This window comes from Dipodomys merriami, unplaced genomic scaffold, assembly GCF_024711535.1.
Source record: "Dipodomys merriami isolate MVZ:Mamm:240054 unplaced genomic scaffold, mDipMer1.0.p SCAF_14, whole genome shotgun sequence".
NCBI classification, from domain to species: Eukaryota; Metazoa; Chordata; class Mammalia; order Rodentia; family Heteromyidae; genus Dipodomys; species Dipodomys merriami.
In genome coordinates this window covers 26,857,035-26,877,272 of record NW_027202715.1, presented here as the reverse complement: position 1 = coordinate 26,877,272, position 20,238 = coordinate 26,857,035, and the positions used below count along the sequence as shown (strand labels likewise).

Sequence of the window (20,238 nt, the reverse complement as noted above, 5' to 3'; positions counted from 1 at the left end):
ATTTTGATTGATTGGTGGTATATACTAATACTTCTTCTCTCTCTCCCTTTCTTCCTTCTCTAAAGAAAATTTTCTCTTCCTTTTCTTCTACTCTCCCTGCTCCTCTCTTTTCCTTACCCCTCATTTCTCTTTTTATAACCCTTACACATAGCTTATGCCTTGAATCCCTTTGAAAAGACTTAGTGAGGGTTCCCATTATCCCTGGAAAAGATATTGTCAGCAATATAATAAGAAGCAAATACATATAGGCAAAAATCCAGTGAAATACAAAATTAAGAAAACAAAAATACATAGACATACTAGTCAGTTTTCCATTAACTCCAATAAAAGGGCCATGCCCTAAATGTAACAGAGCAGGAATGATAGACTATAAAGAGATGAGGGCAATTTATGCTCTTCCTACTGTGTCCTTTCCAAAAGTAGAAACATTAATTTAGGAAGACAAGAGTTATAAAGTTTGGCACCAGCGTACTTTTCTGTCTGATAAACCTCAATGGAGTTTACAACAGGAGAGTATAATTTTAGGACTTCAGTTGAGGGTATTTACTTTGAGTTTAACAAGTATTTATTGAATGTGGTCTGTATTAAGGACCTCTGCACTTTGAAATACTAAACTCTTACAGAGTCAGAAAAGTTTGTATGATTAGCCCCATCTAGTTCTGTGTCGTCAAGCCAGTCATTTATATCCTCCACTATCAACCTCTTTCTCTAGAAAAGTGCTTGATAGATATTTCTGAGGTTGTTTCAAATTATTAGTCTCTGACTACATTTACAAACAGGTCATAAGCAAAGCCTGAAATTTGTCATTGATGGCTGTGGAGGATTTTGAGTGAAGTTATCATAGTTCTGTTTAAATTGGTGAAAGGTTATAATCGCACAGACAGATTCTTCCAACTAACACAGTATAGTCATTATATTCACTGAATATGGATCCAGTCAAGGTCCCTAGTTAGCATCTATTTCTGAGATAGTTATCAAGTTAGTTATTCTGCTGATGAAACAAAATGCTGATGTGCAAGGTGCAAACTAGAGAAGAGAGTGGTAAAACATTTGCATCCTAATCACCCTTGAGCTATCCTCTATGAATACTATTATATTCCATTTATATTTAGCTACCTTTACTTTAAATTGCTATACTGAAGTGCACATATAAAAGAATATAATTTTAAAAGTTTTTGTAGATGACATATCTGTATGTTCAATATGACCTATGAATCTTATCTCCACAGTTGGAAATAATGAACATGTACAGAATGCCCGCACATTTCCTTGGGCCTCTTAATTATTCAGTCCTTCCTCCCCTTGCTTACAACATCCCTCCTGCCTACTCACCTGGTTGTTTCCAGGCAACCATTGATCTGCTTTTTGTCACCATACATTAGTTTACATTTTCTAGAACCTTATATGAATAGAATAAGATATGATGTAGAAATACAGCTGGCATGAATTTTTGTATGCAAATCATTCAATGGACTGCTGGATCATATGACAAGTATACATTTAATTTTATAAGGAACTTCCAAACTACTTTCCAAAGAACTGTTCCTTTTAGAAAACACTAACAACAGTCACTTTATTATATAAAATAACATTTATTTTATCACTCTGAAATTTACTCAGTGTGATAATCACTTCAACTTGGCCATATGCATTATCCATACTTTTGCTTTTACTGATTTTTGCATTTTTATTTGAAGTGGGTTATTGGAAGACCTCATTATATGTATAAAAGGTCTTAACCTTTAGTTCCAAATAATAACTTCTGCCTTTTCCTTAAGGATATTTGGGTCATTTACATGTCATGTGATTATGACTATGGTAGGACTTAAATTAACCTATTTGTTTTCTTTGTTCTATATGCTCTTTATTTCCCCCTTTTCTTCTTCTGTCTGTTTTTGAATAAACTAGTTTTGATGATTACATTTTATCTGTTTTGTTGCCTCATGTGCAACAGTTCTGTTGTTACTTTAAGGAATGATTCAGAGTTAATAGTTTAGTACATAACTTAGTACCTAACTAGATGGGGCTAATTCATACAGTTAATAGTTAATTTGTGATACTCTGCATTTAAGTGATATTATACCAACTACCATACAATATAAACACCTTATAATATTTTACTTCCAGGTTTTCCTTTCTTGATTTTTGTGCTATTATTGCCACATATTTTATTTCTACATGTCTTGTAACTCCATGCTAAATTGCTATTATTTTAAAATATAATGTCTTCATGTAAAATTTCCTGCTGGTATAGTTTTCTTTTAGCCCAGAGGATTTCTGTGACATTTCTTGAAATGCAAGATGACTAGTGATAAATACCTCCAAGATTTTTATGTTGCAAAAACTTTTATGTCACTTTTTTGAAGGAAGTTTCCATTGGGTATCGAATTCTAGATTGACAGTTTCTCCCCTTCTGTAGTTTTTAAAATCCTGCTTCCTGTGTTTTGACAAGAAATCTGGTATCATCTTTATCATTGCTCTATATATTGCAACATGCTTTCTTGGACTGCTTATTAAATTTTCTCATTATTATTAATTTTATGTTGGCTATGATGCATCTTGTGTAACTCTTCACATTCCTTGTTAGCAGGTGTTTGAGTTTCTATTTTCCTCAAGTCTGCAGATCAGGCTGGCTTTGAAGTTATCATGAATCTCAACCTCCTGAGTGTTGGGAATGAAGAATGTGCTACCATGCCTGCCTCATAACAGCAAAGTTGTTGTTGGTGGTGGTGGTGTGCTCTGTGTGTGTGTGTGTGTGTGTATGTGTGTGTGTGTGTGTGTATGTGTGTGTGTGTGTGTGTGTGTTTCTTCAGCGCTCAGGACTGAACTCGGGACCTCACACATACTAGGCAAGTGCTCTAATACTAAACTACTTTGTTTCTTGGAGACTAAGAGTTTCATAGACTTGAAAGAAATGTACTCATTACCTTACTTATATAACTGTAACCCCCATTTATCATCTTTAAAATAAACTTTTTAAAAAAGAATTTTTTCTATTATTTCTTCAACTATCTTTCCTGATTCCTACCATATGCTCTATAATTGCATCTATTATGTCATTTAAAGATGCCCTATTGATTCTCTGTTCTTGTTTATATTTTAGCATACTAAGTTTTTGCAGTATTTAATCTTTCAGTTCCATTAATATCTTTTTGTAAATCTAGGCTTTATCTCCATGATTTATTTTCTAGTTCTTTCCTCTGTAACTTTGACTTGGGTCTTTTTTAAAAAGTCTTTATTTCTCTATTTAATATGTTCAATACTTGTCCTAGCTTTTCGGTATATAAAATAGTTACAATTTTCTAATGTCCTGTCAGCTAGATCTAATTTAGTTGAGACTTTCCTCTTCATCCATTCTGCTTCTTTTAACATTTGACAGTTTTTGATTGTTTATATGATAGTGTATGTTTTTCTTTGTTGGGATATATAAATATATATATATGACAGAATATATATTATATTCCTTTGTATTCTACTAATTAGTCTTGATATATGTTCTGGGATAGGTTTCAATAATTTACAGATTAATCATTCCTTTTTGTTATTTTTTAGGAGCTATTGGGCATTATCTAGGCAGTGTTTTTCTTGAAGTCTCATTATTCCCCTTACTGCAGCCAATGATTCATGACCTATGATGCTTTCCTCATTGGTATAAACTAAACACTATTTTCCGTCTTATGTGAAATCTAAGTACTCATGCTTCTTATATTTTGGAGTATTTCTTTACCCAGGCTGAAATAATTTCTGTCCATGCATCTCCTGAACATTTTTTTGGCTCAATAATTGAGAATGACCTCCGCTGATCTTGAGTACTCTCTCTTTGCAGCCCTTTTCTCTCTCTTCAGTTAAAAAAGATTTCTCTAAACTTTAACTGTGTTTCTAATTGCAGCATCCTGGCCTAGAAACTTTCTTTAGACAATGAGTTCTGGCAGTCACAGGGCTTTCTTCATTTGTTTACTATATCCAAGGATTACTCTTCTTCATTTCTTCATTACATTCTTCTTCATATCTTGGAAAACATTTCTTCATTTTCTTTGACATTTTAAATGGTTCAAGCAAGAGGGTAAATTCAATTCTTGTTACTTCCTCTTAGTCGGATAAGGTTTTCTTGGGACTTTCTGCAGTACTCAGACTTAAACTGGGGCCTTGTGCTGCTAAGCTGGCATTCTACCACATGAGCACTGTCTTTTACTGGTTATTTTTTTTAATTTATATTATTTTTGACAGTCCTGGGGCTTGAACTAAGGACCTAGGTATTATCTCTTATTAGCTTTTATGCTCATGGATAGCATTCTACACTTAAGCCACTTTAGGCTTTTTGGTGGTTAATTGGAAATAAGATCTCATGGAGTTTCCAGTACAGGCTGGCTTCAAATAGTGATCTTCAGATCTCAGCCTCCTGAGTGGCTAGGATTATATAGGCATGAGCCATTGGCATCAAGCTCTTCATTTTGTAAAGGATCTAGCACTCACAAAAGAAGGAAAGAGAGCACAAATCACTGGGGAAAAGAGTTTTAACAACATTTGAAGGAAAGGAAAAACAATGAGCCTCGATGAACACATTTGAATGTATAAATAAAAATGTAAATGTAGGCTTTAAAATCTATCTTGCAGAATAGCACAAGAATATCTTCAAGAAACATATTATTTACAAGCATACCTTATAAGTTTCTTTGCAGTCTCATTTTTACGTATTAATGCAAAATATAAAAGCAAGAATACCATTCCAGTCACAAACCTGTAGTCTTAAGTTGTGTGGCTATTTCTTCTATCTCAATTTGCTGGGCTAAACTATTTACTATGCTCTGGATAACTTGCATTAAAAAAGACTGTGAATGCCTTCACATGAGGGCCAAGCCATATATTTTGTGGATGATGCAAGTACTCATTTCTGCTAGTGAATTTTAAATAGAACAATCAATTTGATTGCTCTGCTAAAAAGTCTGACTCAGTAAGACAACAGAAGTATTTCTCTCTCGTCACACAGATTCCTCAACAAAAAACAGGATTCTACTCAACATTTTCATGAGAAATATTCAGTGTTTCACATAGCATTATCAGGTCAGTATGATCTCTCTCCTTTTGTCATGCTGCATAGGTATTAAATGGAAAGCACATTAGAACACTAAAGAAATAATAGTAGTTTAAAATCAAGTCTTGGACTTCATTAGCTTTTATGCTTCCTTTCTCCTTTTATATTTCACCTTTCTGTTACGAACTCCTTTTAAAAATTGGTACGCCAAATTTTTTGGAAAGGCATAGACAGTACTACATATAAATGGAAATCTATTCAACTACTGAAGATGGCTGACCTGCTTGGAAGACAGATATATCACATCTTCAGCAAGTAGAGACTCAATCAGCCTGATGCCATGCTAGAGCTGGAAAGACTTTAGAGATTGACTAGTGCAAAGGAGGATGGCTTCGGTTCTGAAGGGCCTAGTTGTATGTTTATGGCTAATTTGTCATTAAACATTGCAAAAAAATCATCTTAGCTGTCTTATTTCTGTACCAAAGGTAATCTCTGAAAGTAGGACTATGAAGAAAATCCTAGCTGCATGTGGTGGAGCATGCCTATAATCTTAACTACTCAGAAGGCTGGGGCAGGAAGATCTTAAGTTCAAGGAGAACTGGGCTACTTAGACCTTGTATTAAAATAAACATTTAAATAAAATGTTTGGTAATATAGCCCAGTGGTAGTGTGCTTGCATTAGGCTTTCAGTTCAAATCTCAGTAGTGTCACTTCCTCCCACCTCAATCTTATTTGCCATTAGGGATTTGCTGCATTTTCTTAGTTTTACAGATATGGAAACTGATGCTTCCAACCAGCTGCAGCACTAGGACTGGGGTCAGGGATTTTACTCTGAGTAAGTCATTTCAGAATATCTCCATATATGGTCTTAGAAGGCCAACATATTTTGTATGTCACAGAATGACACTGTTGGCCTGGAAAGATTATCTTCCATCTTTTATGTTGTCAGACTGAGCTCATAATCAAAGTAGAAAATTTTATCAAATTTTATCTTCTTGTAATATACCCTTTCCTCATCTGAATCTTCCACATACCACATCAACCTCTGATCTGGGTGGGGTTGTTGTTTTTTTGGTCATTTTTAATGTTTTTTCTTTTGGAAAATATCATGTAAATCAACGATTAAGTATGTAATCATTTAAGAATAGTTTATCTTGCCAACTTAAAGGCACATGAAATATATGATACATGTTTTTTCATGTATCAGTTGTTCCTTTTTACTTGAAATATTCTTTTGTATGAATTTATTATAGTTTAGTTATTCATCTATTGAAGAAAGTTTGAGTGGTTTCCAATTCAGTTCAGTTATGACTATGCTGACTAAATATTTTTGTATGTGTTTTTATGTGACTGTAAGTGTTCATTTCTCTAGGAAAAATATTTAAGAATGGGATTTCAGGGTCATATGATAATTATAGGTATAACTTCTTAAAACCTGTCCAATCATTTCCTAAAGGCACAGTATTTTTAAATGAGTACAAGAAATGTTGAAACTCCCTAGATCTCCACATTGTCACTGAAAGTAGACAGTGCCAGTACAGAAAAAGATGCAGAATATTACTTAGATTTGGAAAATACAAATAAATCTCTTTAAACACTCATATAAAAGGTGGTAGGAGCAAGTGTGGTGACACATTCCTGTAACCCAGCATTTAGAAGGCTGAGGTGGGAAGATGATGAGTAAGAGTACAGGGGAAACAACGAGGAGGCAACAACACTTGATAAGAAATGTACTCGTTATCTTGTCCATGTAATTGTAACTCCTTTGTACGGTATTCTCACAATAAAAAAAAAGAGTACAGAGGAAGAGTGCTACAGAGTAAGACTCTGTCTTCTGTCTCAAAAACAAACAAAACAAAACAAAAAGGAAAAAAACACATGAAATGTAAAAGGGTTTTATTTGAAAGAGATTAGAAATACTTCTTTCTGGAGGAAATAGTAATGATGTTGTAAGTGTGACTCATGTAGATACTGCAGAAAAGATATGACAAAAGAAAAATGAAACAATAAGATTCAGTAAAGAGATTCTGGAAGAATGCCTGGTCTAAAAATAAGAAAAAAACACTTCATAGTGTTCTGAAAGGGACTTGCAGAGTATCTCTAATCTGTTGTTGGAAATCAGGTACAGAATTGATTTTTCAATAATGGATTTTTGACAGTTGTTAAAAAAAAAAGGGCACTGTGTTTTCAGTTGAAATGTGTAATTTGTCAGAGCTATTTGAACACTCAGTGGTCCCTTCACTATAGGGAACAATGTGTTACACACAGATAAACAGAGGGAACATGGATCATAAGGCATCGGTTCCACCAAAGGTTTCCAGATAATTGAAAATTTTAGTGTTTGCAGAGATGCCAGAAACTTGAGGTGAAATTTCAGCCACTGATATAAGATCTTGCCAGAAGACCTGTCCTTCCACAAGTTATCTTCCCCAGGGAGTTCGGCCGCCTTTGTTCCCTTAGCTTTCTTTAGTTTCCCCTCATCTCTTTGAACTGTAAACTTTTCTTGTCCATTTACTTCTGTAGAACTCACACCTCCAGGTTTCTCACCTCTGGTCTTTCTTTTTGTCTAATCCTTCCTGCAACTCTTCCTACACCTCGACTTCAGGCTTTTAGCCAAGAAAGCTTCCCACTCTTTCAGGCAAGCAGGCTTCCCAGAGTTGAAGGGGCCATTTTTCTCTGTGTGGCCTCTGAAGGCTCCCGCAGAGATCCTCCTATTTGGCCTTCCTATTCTGACTTTTATTTTTCTTCCCTTTGTCAGCCTTGAGAACATGTTTCTCTGCTTTGATTTGACAGCACTGTTAGCTAAACTCAGAAGTTCACCTTTGAGTTTTGCTTGAGTTATTTTTTTCCCCACGATTGCAATGAGTTTCCAGTTTATTTCTGGCTAATCTCATTTCTCAGCTTTCTTGACCACCTCTGTATCAATACACAGAATAGATTACTTATTTAAACCCACTTAATTCCAATCATGTATTGAACCACCCTACTGTTCAATAAATTGTTAGCATCTAGGATGCTTATGCTTTCCATTTGCTTCATTATAGGGCTCTTTCTGTGGTACAGGGCATCATGAAAGCACTTTGGAGTCAATTATTTTGATCTTTTCATTCTGGAAATGAAAGGAAGGATGGCCTGAAAGAAATTATGGTAAAGGTTTGTCATTCAGGCATAAATACACTTGAGTCCTTATTCTGTTGTTGACATATAATAGGATCACAGAAAAGCCTTTAGAAGTGTGCTTCTCAGTTAAGTGAGGATGAACTGCTTATTGAGTTTCAGATTAGGAAAAACTTGTTAAATACCTTTCCTAATACATTGAACTTTATAACACATTCATAGTCAGTGACCTGAGCCAAAAGACTTGTATGGAAATTGTCATACATCTCTCATAGCTGACTTAATTCTTCTAAGCAAAAAAATTCACATGTGGAATCTAAAAAGTAATGTCATAGATTTTTTTTAAAGCAGTTGAGTTTACATATGCAAACTGGGGGAAAATAAAAACCCTTAACCTAAGTTTAATATACTTTGAATGTTGGTTACTCTAGACTGGAGCCCACAGTATCAAAGAATTTAGGGATATTTCTCCTTTACAGTGGCATTGTGATTAATGAACCAATGATTTAATACCAATATCAGAGCCAAAAGGATGTCTTCCTGTGTTTAATATATACTTATTAAATAAGTATGTGAATAAATTATCTTACATTACCATCCTAAATATGATTTAAACATGAAACTAATGTCAGCATTTTATTTGGGCAAGTAGGGAGTTGAACCAGCAACTCCATTTGTCATGTGTTGTTGACACAGGTGCTATCATTTGGTGTGTACAGGCAATGGTAGATATTTAGAACTGTTTTTTTTTTAATGAGATGGAAAATCCCCTCCCACTCCCTGGTTTAATCCTTCTAAGTATAATATATTTACTTGCTTATAAGTGTTGACCTGGGGTATAAAAAAAATAAAGGATTGTATTTACATGGTAAATTAATTTAGAGGTCTAAATTAGGAGAGAGCCACAGGATTTACTCATCAATAAACTAGTCCCTATGAACTGAAATAGTATTCCTCCAGTCTGTCCTATGAAAGGATCTTTTCCTCCTCTCTCTGATGTGTACTTGAGAGAATATTCGAGCAATGGTCTGTTCTGTCTACTTCCAAACCTTGTTCTTTTGTGTTACTATATGAAATTCCAACTGTAGCTGTTGTGCTCCCTCTGGACATGACTCAGGTTCTCCTGAATATTAAGTCTGAGTATCAGAGCCAGGTTTGTATTAATGTTACTGCTAGGGAAGTCACTGGCTTGGTAACTCAGGGAATAACTTCTTCCATGGAGATCTGTAATGTCAATCCCATATCAAACCAGAATCCTTACTTTGTTGTGTATTCATCTCCAGGATAAATTTTCATCTTCAGCAGGTGGCCCAGATTTTCCCTCTTCCAGCCATCATCCCTTTAATCTTCATAAGAACTCTTGATAACACTACCAAATCACCATTCTGAACTATCTAAATTGTAAACCCCAATTTAGAGATCAAAACTACTTAAGGTTGCTGCAGATCCAGAACCTCAAACTAGTACGAGTGTTATTTGTGTTAGATGGAAAGAATGAAAACAGAAAGAGGCAAAATGGAAAAGTGATCCTTTTGATCACTGTCAGGAATCAGCAAGTCCCTACTGAGAGTGAAAGAGAGCTCAATATATTCAGGATGGCAGGATCACAGATGTAGTGGAATGAAGAGAGTTACAATGTAAGAGGTAGGAATTCAGGTCATTAGGAACCTTGGAAGCTACATTAAGGAATTTATGTTTTTATCTCACAACTATTGAAAAGATTTTTGGCATATTTGTAACATGACAAAATTGTGTCATACTAACATGGGAGCATCTGTCTAAATACAAATGGTTGAGAGGAAATTTACCATTCTTTATTGCCCTAACTTCCACTTGTCTTCTTCCAATTACATGTAAAATATGCTTTCTTCAATGAAAAGGGAAAATATTTTCTTTATGGTGAAATTTAGTTCCATGTTATAAATTTCCAACTCCATCCAAGGACATGGACTACTTTCTATTGAGAAGATCCCACAAAAGTGCAAGGCTAATGTTTTCCCAAGACTTGTGCTTTTGGTATGCTGTTAGCACTGACAGTCCCTATGGTTACACATTCTGTTAGCTAGAGCATTTCCTTCCAGCAAGCAATGGTGTAGGAAACAGAATAGTGGTGGATGGAAGGAAATTGTCTAGCTAGCAGTCTTGTTGGAATAAATAATGGTGTTCAGAATGATATATGAAACATCTCGTGTAACAAGAGACAGGTAAAAGCAGGAAGAACAGTAACATGCTGAAAAGGACTCTGGAAGTAGGGGGGAAGAAAGAATATAAGGGTAGATAAATTAATAAAAGAAGACATCACAATGAAATTTATGTTCCTTATTTACTTCATGAACTTAAGGTATTTAGTGTTTAGTGTTTCAAATAGTTTTTGCACTACAATTTAGATGCCAACCTTATCTGATGATAAAGATTTGCTCACAGTCTCAGCCCTAGAGAAATGATTATTTAGCATATCTTATACCTAAAGAACCTGAGGAGAATTGTGTACCTCTTCCCTTGTGTACCTTTTATCAGTGTGGGACACACACTGATAAACAAAATATTGTATGCATAATTTACTAGTTTATGGATATAGACACACTAACTCATATTTATTGCCAGCAATGTTCTTTACTATAGAAAATAACCAATATTTTTTAACCTCATTTAATTGATACATCAGCTAAAATCATTATTTTTAAGAAAACATTTTTAACACCCTCAAATAGTAAGGATTGGGAAAGTATTAATAGTTTGAAGTTTTCTATTTGATCCTAAACTCCAAGAAATTATTAAAGTTTTACTCTGTGTTATAATACAAATTAAATATACCATTAACAGGGCTATCAGATTGACTTGACAACCTCTGCTTATGTGTTTTCTCTAAGGGCCAAAATTATTTAAGGGAAAGAGAAAATGGTACATTTCAGCTGATTCGAATTATGCAAATGTCAGTTTGGTCAGAGGCAAGGTGTCTTCAGAGAGAACCATGCACAAAGGGGAGAGGTAGAAAGAGGCAGACTATAGAGAAAGACTGACAGAAAGAAAATGGAGACTTAATCTATCTCCTGTGCATGGTGAATAAATGAGGAACATAAGGATAACAATTATCCAGGAAATAGCCAAACACATAACTGACACAATATAAAAACTTTGTACAGTATACATTTAAGAGCCAAAAGTAAACTTTACAGAAAATTGCTAGACTGAATCCATAAATGTATTATGTTTATGTAAGGTGTTGACATAAGTAAAAGTTGAATGACAGGAATATTAGAACTCTGACTGCTATTTTTGTAACAGTTGTATAAACCTAATATTTCAAAATAAAAGGTAAAAAGGAATCTAAAATAGATGAACTAAAACAGAGCTTTAAAAATATCAAATAATCTAATATAGCTTTAGAAAACTAAGTAATATCTCAATACATTTTAATTCCAACTGGATTCTTGGTACCTTAGCATTTTATTTCTATTTTCATAGTCTTGTTTACATTTAGTCCCTTTTACATTGATCCACTCACAAGGAAAGGCAAATGCCTGGTTGAGCATGCTTTAGCCTGTTTTACTCTTAGTGCTTCTATTTACTGAAGTAAACAGATTATTACTTTATGTCCCACCATTTGGGTGAACAAATGCAGGGGTGACACTGTGTCAATTTGTGAGGGACAAGGGTCAGGGAAAAAACTGGGAAAAAATGAGGGAAGAGGTGACACTGTTAAAAAAGAAACACAGTCATTACCTAATGAATGTAACTAACTAATCTGTACATCATCTTTCAATAAAAATGAAAGAGAAAGACAAAATGAAGAGAAAAAAGGGAAAAAAGATTATGCTATTCCCATCAATGAAATTAATCCAGAAAGTAAATATTTCTGTTCTTTTCAACTGCCTCAAAAATCTCAGTTCCTCCCAAGATACTATATATGCATACCCAGTTTAATTGTGTGGAATAATAATATGTAGCAAGAAGTGATGCTGTGGCTCAAATGTTAGAGTACTAGCCTTGAGCACAAAGAAGCTCCTAAGCCCTGAGTTCAAGCCAAACAACCGACAAAAATAATAATGTGTACTAGTAAGTGGAATGTCTTGGTATATCAGTAGGAGAGAGAAAATACTGCTTTTCTAAACTGCTTACAGAATTATATCTCTTGGCTTAGTAAAAGACAAATTTCCCAAACAGTTTTATATAATCTGATACAACAAACATATGTTGAAAGTTATAAGCATCATTATGGGCAAACAAAGCTAAATGAAATCTCTGCTTCCAGAAAGATTCCATTCTAGAGAGGCAACATCCCTGTAAGGAGATAATTTTAAGTGCAGTTTGTTCAGAGAAGTATACACAATGTTGTACAAAAAGCATGAAATGTACATGTAATCATTCTTTGCCTAGTGCTCAATGTCTATCAAACAGACTAACATGGTGTTTTCCCTGTCTTAAATGACAACAAAAATCAAATGCTTTTTTCCTACACACAAATTTTAAAATTAAAATTTAGTTTAAATATACATGTAATCATTCTTTTGCCTAGTACTAAATGTCTGTAAAACAGACTAACATGGTACTTTCCTTGGCTTAAACAAAAAAATGCTTTTTTTCCTATACATAATTTTTTAATTTAAATTTAATTTTTAAATTTTTCCTACTCTAGACATAGTGCATCTATGACATTCGTTTTCTGTGAAACACTGTTGAATTTTTGTTTTACATGTTATTTTTCTCAATGACTATTTATCATCTGCTCTATATTTGTCTAGTGAACAAAGTGCAAAGCTGTGAGATAAACGTAAGCAAAATGATAAAATGCAACCATGCATCAATTTAAAGGGGAGAAGAGACAAATAAAAATAGCATAGAGTCTCAGTTGCTTCTAAATACAAGGAAAGAGAATCAGTGTTTCTCAAGTTAATAGCACCAACTGTGCCAACTAGATGGAACGAGAGAGCAAGAGAGGAGAGAATGTTTTAATGCAAAGCAACAATAAACCCTTCAAAACAGCAGCAGCAACAACAAAAGAAACTATTCAGTTAAATTTGAATCTATCAGGATACAGTAAACTAGTTAATAAATAGCTTGACCAAATATTCTACCTGTGTCTACATACAATAACTAATTCAATAGAGAGAAAGGGTTTAATACATACAAATTATATGTTCATGGGCACATGTCATAACAAAATACTGGTGGACTAGTTGATTTAAACAACCAAATTTTAGTGCTCACTTTGGCAGCACATATACTAAAATTGGAACGATACAGAGATTAGCATGGCCCCTGCACAAGGATGACATGCAAATTCGTGAAACAACCAAATTTTATTGCTCACAGTTCTATAATGCAAATTTTCAGCATAAAACAATATAAAACCAGTTACAAAGTTAGTTACTTTCTACATACACATCTTCTGAAAAGCAGTGTCAACTGCAGCAACATTTCCAGAGATGTCAGTGCCTTAGGCATACCTTCCTGATTGTCAAACTGAATAGCTTCTCCTGGGAAACCAACTTATCACACATGATAGGAAATAATGTAGTAGTTGGATTAGGACAAGGGAAAAGGCAGTAAATGCAAAGACAGTGATAATACATGAAATTTATTCTCTAGGAGACAGTATTTGAAAATATAAGAAAGATAATTTTCTCTACTATTTTTGAGTTACAACATGTTGATGACTTTCTATATATAGCTTAGGCACACAGTTAAAGACAAAGAAATATGGGACTATGTTGTGTGTGTGTGTGTATGTGTGTGTGGGGGGGGGGCTTAAGGCAGAACGTTTTAACTTCTTATGGTTCCATGTTATTTATGGAATGCTATTGTTCTTCCATAAATTATCACAATGAAATGGATATCATATAAAATATTTGAATGAAGAGTAAATTTTTAATTTGAGAAAAAGCATTACAGTACAAACACAAACATAGCTCTTATATTTGAATAATTTGCTTAATATAACCTTTCATTAGAATTCTGAGTTGCAAAATGGGGCATTAAAATGATATCTTATCTCTAAGAGGTCTTTGCTTATTGAGACTTATCAAATTTTTATGTGTAAAGACTATTGAGAATACATATATATGTACACCTATACCTGAAGATATGTATATAAATACAATTTGTACAAATTTATACATATGTGTGTATATATACATACACACAGGTAGCAGGTACTCTACCACTTGAGCTACAGTGCCACTTTCTGGTTTTCTGGTGGTTTATTGGAAATAAGAGTTTCACAGCTTTTCCTGGACTGGCTTTGAACCATGGTCCTTAGATCTCAGCCTCCTGAGTAGCTAGGATTACAGGCATGAGCCCCCGGTGCCCAGCACTATTATTCCTTTTGAACTACATCCTGTATTATTTTCATACTACTTGTCTGATAGTTCATCGTGCTCTTCACCCCATATGAATACTATTCTTCAATCATATCACTTTTGTAAGCATTTATTGAATATTTGTTATAAACTTGGGCTAAGCAATGTGATCATATTAATTAAATCAGAGTTATTTCAGGATTAATCCCTACAAGGTAAATATGAACTTACAAATTGAATTTGTACCAACTTATATTTTCTACTCATTCATTTCTACACTTCCTAATTACTACCTCTTCCATGAGATGAAAGATACATTCTTTGATATCACTTTAAGTTTACTTCCAAATATTCATTGACCTCACTATATTTAGCAAGAGCTAAATATAGAAGGCAAAGGCATAGTATTACAGTAATATTACAGTATTGCCTGTGTGTGTGTGTGTGTGTGTGTGTGTGTGTGTGTGTGTGTGTCTTTGGTACAAATACATGGGAAGTGGCTGCTTTATGCCAACAGATTATGGAAAAATATGTTTGGCTTAAAAAAAATAATTGTAAAACAATGGAACATCAAGTCTTGCTTGCATTAGAAGCCACCCAAATAAGAGTTCTAATGATGATAGATAGGAGAGACATTCTAATCAAATAAAACTATTTCACCAGCAAGAATAATTCACTGGGTTAGTCAGCTTCTATCATTATAATAAATTAGATGGGCAAGTTACAAAGAGAAAAAGTGTATTTCAGGTCACATTTCTGGAGATTTCAGTCCAGTGTCAATTAGTCCTATTACTTTTAGCCTATACTGAAGAAGCATTTTATGGCTGGAACATGTGGTAGAGTTAAATCACTTACCACATGGCTGGTAAATAAGAAAGAGGAAAAGAGCAAGGTCCCGCATTCCTCTTTAAGATATTTTCCTATCTCCTCCAATAGAACCATCTTGGAGCCCAAGCCTTTACTACCTGGATTTTTTAAGACACTTAGGATTTGAACTTTAGCACTCTATAAAGGAGATGTCATAACAGTATATTGTTTCAATGTGATAGAAAGATCATCTGACCTTTTCACATAAACTACAAGTTCAACATGCATTGTACTTATATAATTGCTGTAAAGTATTTCTGCTATGTGAGCTATTAGTTTCTGGAACAAGTTTTGAAAAGCATTCTAAGTAATATTTCTCTTTAATACTAATAGATATCTAAAAACGTGAGGACTTGAACAAAGTGAATAGCACTAATTGGGGAGACACAATGACATTTAAATAATGGGTTCAGAAGCGAGTTGAATTGGGATGTGAAAGACTGAATTCAAGACTTAAGACTAATAAACTGAAGAGAGAGAATGCTATCTAGGGTTCCAGAATAGGTGTGGTTTTAGGGCTGAGAGGAAGGGATGGCTGAGACTTGAGAGAGTAATAGCTTATGACACTATGGTTTAGTACTTTCAGAATTCCTCTGTTAATCATTTACTAAAATTAAAAATGTCTACATTCTGTTCAAATATCCCTGAATATGTAAGCCAAGCTTGCACACAGGTTTTATTTCCAAATCCTTCAGCAAGGACAATTATACTCCTAGTTATGTTAATTTGGCTACTGAAGTCAGAGAAGTAGCTCCTTGGGAGTCTTTGGGTCAGAAAATATGTACTTGAATTTTGGCTTAAAGAACTCTTCATATTAAAATGAACTCTTGGTTTTGTTTGTAGAAAAACCCACTGATGAAATACAGATGAAAGGTATTTGTGTTAAATAATTCTTACAAAAGAAAATGCATGCAAGTGCTCTGATCAAAAGGTAAGAGTTATTTTATGGAGAGTCATCATTTGTGATCACTGCTTCAGGGAAAAACAAAGAAGTAGAAAATGCTGGTGATTGTTTTGCTTTTGGTTTTACAACACTATATACTTTCTATATATTATTAATTTTGCTTATAAAATATCAGTTTATTAAAAAAATCCTGTGAAATTACTAGCAACATTATAGTATAGTCCTTTATTTAATCACAGAGAGAGAATTATATCCTGCTCCTGTGGATAATATGAAATACTATTTTATGCCCTGGAGGAAACAATGAGTAGACTAGGAATAAATTTTAATTTTTTTGAAATCCATAATTAATATTGATGACTTGTTGTTTGTTCCCCAGTTACTTTGAAATCAGTATGTTTGAATGAGGCATTTCCACTCACATAAAGACACATACACACATGCACACACACATATACACACACACACATATATATATATATATATTTCCTCTTTAAATATCTGAATTATATTAAATTTTTAATACAGGTATAAATAATTCTATTTTCATTTCAATGTACCTATATTTAAACATTATTTTAGTAGTTGAAGTTTTCAAAACATTGAGATTTCTTTGTTTACTTGTTTTCTTCTTTAATTTGCACTTATATTTAAAATCTTAAAGCAATATATATTTTGATTTTACCTTTTACATATTTTATAACATTTTTATATATTTTTATTGCAAAACTTGATAAAATAATCAAGAATGATGTGAATATTTAATTAAGCTATTATTATGGAAAGAACCTAAGAATAAATTATCTAAGTAAATGTTGGAATAGTTTTCCCTGAAGATACTTAAGATACTAAATTGTTAATCCTAGGACCCAAACAACCTAGCCTTTCTATTAACTTAAAATTGTGAGCATAAGTTGTAAGATTTCAATTCTGCAGAAGAATACATAGTCTGACTTTTATTTTTCAATCCTCTGTCATAACTTTTAGCCTATACAACAAAAACACATCATGACAGCCAGTTTAAAAAAATTACTTAAGTAATGAAACTTAGAACTTTCAGGACTAAAAGTAAATAAGCTTCAATCAAACCAGCATGAGTTTATCATCCTACCAATTGTCTTTGCCTCTTCTGTCTACCTACAAAAGTGTTTGCAAAACACAGGATATAAATATCTTGAGATGACAGGATAAAAGCTTTACTTGGCTAGCACACAGATAGATGGGGAAATTATTTAAGTAGCTATCATAATTTTAAATTTCCCACTTCTGAAATACTCACCACTTCATATATGAGAGAAAAAAGAATCCAGTTTTGGGTTTTGGTTTTTTTCCATGTCACATTGCAATATTTTTTGCTGTGGTTGTTGTTGAATGTAGCCAAATACATTCCCAACTGCCGGATACACTCAACTGACTCTAGAGGTTTAAAGATGCTTTTGGAAAAGATGAAAAGTAAGGGAAGACTTGGTAAATAAGAATTAACTGGGTAAGGAAAGATTTTTAGTCTGAGATAAAGCCTTGTGGAGTGAGTGAAATGTCAATATAAAATCTACATGTTCTCATATGAAGAATGGGAGGACAAAGTATGGAACAAACTACATCCATTGGAATGTAAGTAGACACCTAAGGGAGAGGGAGCATTAGTCCAGAAAAGTAGAATCCAGAAACTATTAAAGACTATCAGAGGGGAAAAAAAATCCTATAAACACAAGAAACAGTAAATCTAATTACTGTTAATTTCTCTTCAGAAACAATGGATGCTGGAAGAAAGTGGAACAAAATTGTCAACATGTGAAAGAAAAAGCTGTCAACAAAGTATTCTACATCAAATACAGTGAAAGCAGGGGTTATACCCTGGGGGAGGGACATACAAAACAACAAAGGAATCATCTCATAAATATGTTAGAAAGAAATTGCATGAAAGAAAAAACATTTTAATACTCACCTTGGGGTTCATTTCACCTAATATCAACTTATCTGACCTTTTCTGCTTGTCTCAGACATATACTAGTTAGTGAAAATAAGGGAAACCATGGACCTATGTTTCTTTGGGCCTGGCTTACTTCACTAGTATAATTTGTGGACAGGAAGAGAAAAAAACAAATCGTTTAAATAGGGATACAGGTGGACCCATTGCAACAATGAGATGTGCAAGTCGTTATGTGGAAAAACGAACTTTACAACTTTGGCTGGGGGGTGGGGTGGGGGATAGGAAGGGGAAACAAAGGAGGAGGCAACAATGCTTGATAAGAAAAGTACTCATTACCTTGTGCATGTAATTGTAACCCCTCTATATGGTATTTTCACAATAGAAAAAAGAAAAAAATCTTTAAAAGTGAGGGTAAAATATAGACATTTTCAGATAAGAGAATTTATTGCTGGTTCTCAGCTGACCTGCATTGCAAGGAATGTTCAAAGAAGTTTTGAGAGTGATAAGAAATACCAGATGGAAGTTCAGAACTTGAAGTAGAAATGAAGTTTTCTATATTTCATATTAAATATCATCAATTCAAAGCAGACTATAAAAAGTTTACATATATTTAGAGATACAGCTAAAATATTAGGGGAATATTTAAAAATTCAAGTAATCCAAAAGAGCTACGAAAGGAAGACAAAGGTAAACAAAACACAGAGGACAAATAAAAATCTAAATAAAATCTAAATCTAGTCACAGTGATTGTAAGCGTTTAGTTATCATAACGTATTTAGCTAATTGATAGCAATTAGCTAAATGTATTATTAAACATATTTAGTATTAAAAATTATCAAGCATATTTAGCTAATTGATGTAAATTAGCTAACAGGTTATTAATATTATGATATTAACATAATGTTATTAAAAATAACAATAAGTGTTACTAAAAAGATATAATAAATGAGCCTCATATACTTTCTATAGAATGTACTTTAAACATAAAGGCTCGGTCAGGTTGAAAGTAAATGGATAAGAGAGATATAAAAAGAGTAAACAGGAGCAAGTGAAAAGTTAGGACTCAATAACAGATTAAGTCTTCAAGATAAAATACAATCAGATTAAAAAAGGGAATATTTTTATAATGACAAAAGTTCCATTCACAAGCAAGAAATAATAATCACAAAATATATGTGTACCTAATAATAGACCTCTAAAATATGTGAAAATACAACTGAAAGGATTAAACAGAGACTATATGATTTCATTATCAGAGAGAAATTAACACTCTTCCATCAATAATTAATAGAAGCACTAGGAAAAATGTAGTAAAGACATAAATTATCTGAACAACCACCTGAACAAAAATGATAATGCAATCACAAAATGTTATTTTTTTCAAATATGCACGGTTTTGTTGACAGAAAAGAAAATAAACCTTACAAAGTATTCTTTTTGTTTGGTTATTTGCTATCATATCGTGGTAGTTTGCAAATTACAATGTTATTAAATAAGAAATCAATACATCTAATAATTTGTTAGAAGCAGATCAGAAGTATATAAAAGACAAACTTACTATATGATGGACTGGGAAGATAATAGTGTTGAAACTTATATACAAACCCTATTACAGAGACAATTATTAAAATAATAAATATATTTATATTTTGAGTTGTGGGTAGTAAAGCTTGCAAACAAGATAATAAATTTGATGATTCCCAAATAAAATGGGGAAGGTGAATAAACAAACTGTTAAGTAGATTGATTAGGTTAATTAGAGTTATAGTTTAATTATTATTTAAGTTGGAAATCCACATTTCCTAGAAAGGTAAACATTAGTCATTTCATTCAGAAGCTGTTTTAGAGTATCCATATTAAGAAAAATCTCTTCACAACTCTAGTGTCTGTTCAACTTAAGGAACCCAGAATATCTCAATTCAACTCTTTGTATTTTAGCTTCTTGATTATTCTTATCAAACTTGGCCATAGGTTCACAGAAAGACTAATGAGTTAACCATTTGAAATCATTTGGGATAATTTAAGAATACAGTATTCATTTAAGTGTTATGTGAATGCAATACAAGTACTACTGGATACTCAATGGTTA

General features: G+C 33.2%; 1 long non-coding RNA gene and 1 other non-coding gene across 2 annotated transcripts in view; one reads left to right on the top strand and one right to left on the bottom strand.

The window, feature by feature from the left end:
• LOC138825769 (uncharacterized) overlaps positions 1-20,238 on the bottom strand; it is a 143,387-nt gene that overhangs the window by 83,515 nt on the left and 39,634 nt on the right. The window lies entirely within an intron of this gene.
• On the top strand, positions 13,350-13,453 carry LOC138826220 (U6 spliceosomal RNA). Its single transcript, XR_011371582.1, has one exon. It is a non-coding gene; the product is annotated as a U6 spliceosomal RNA (small nuclear RNA).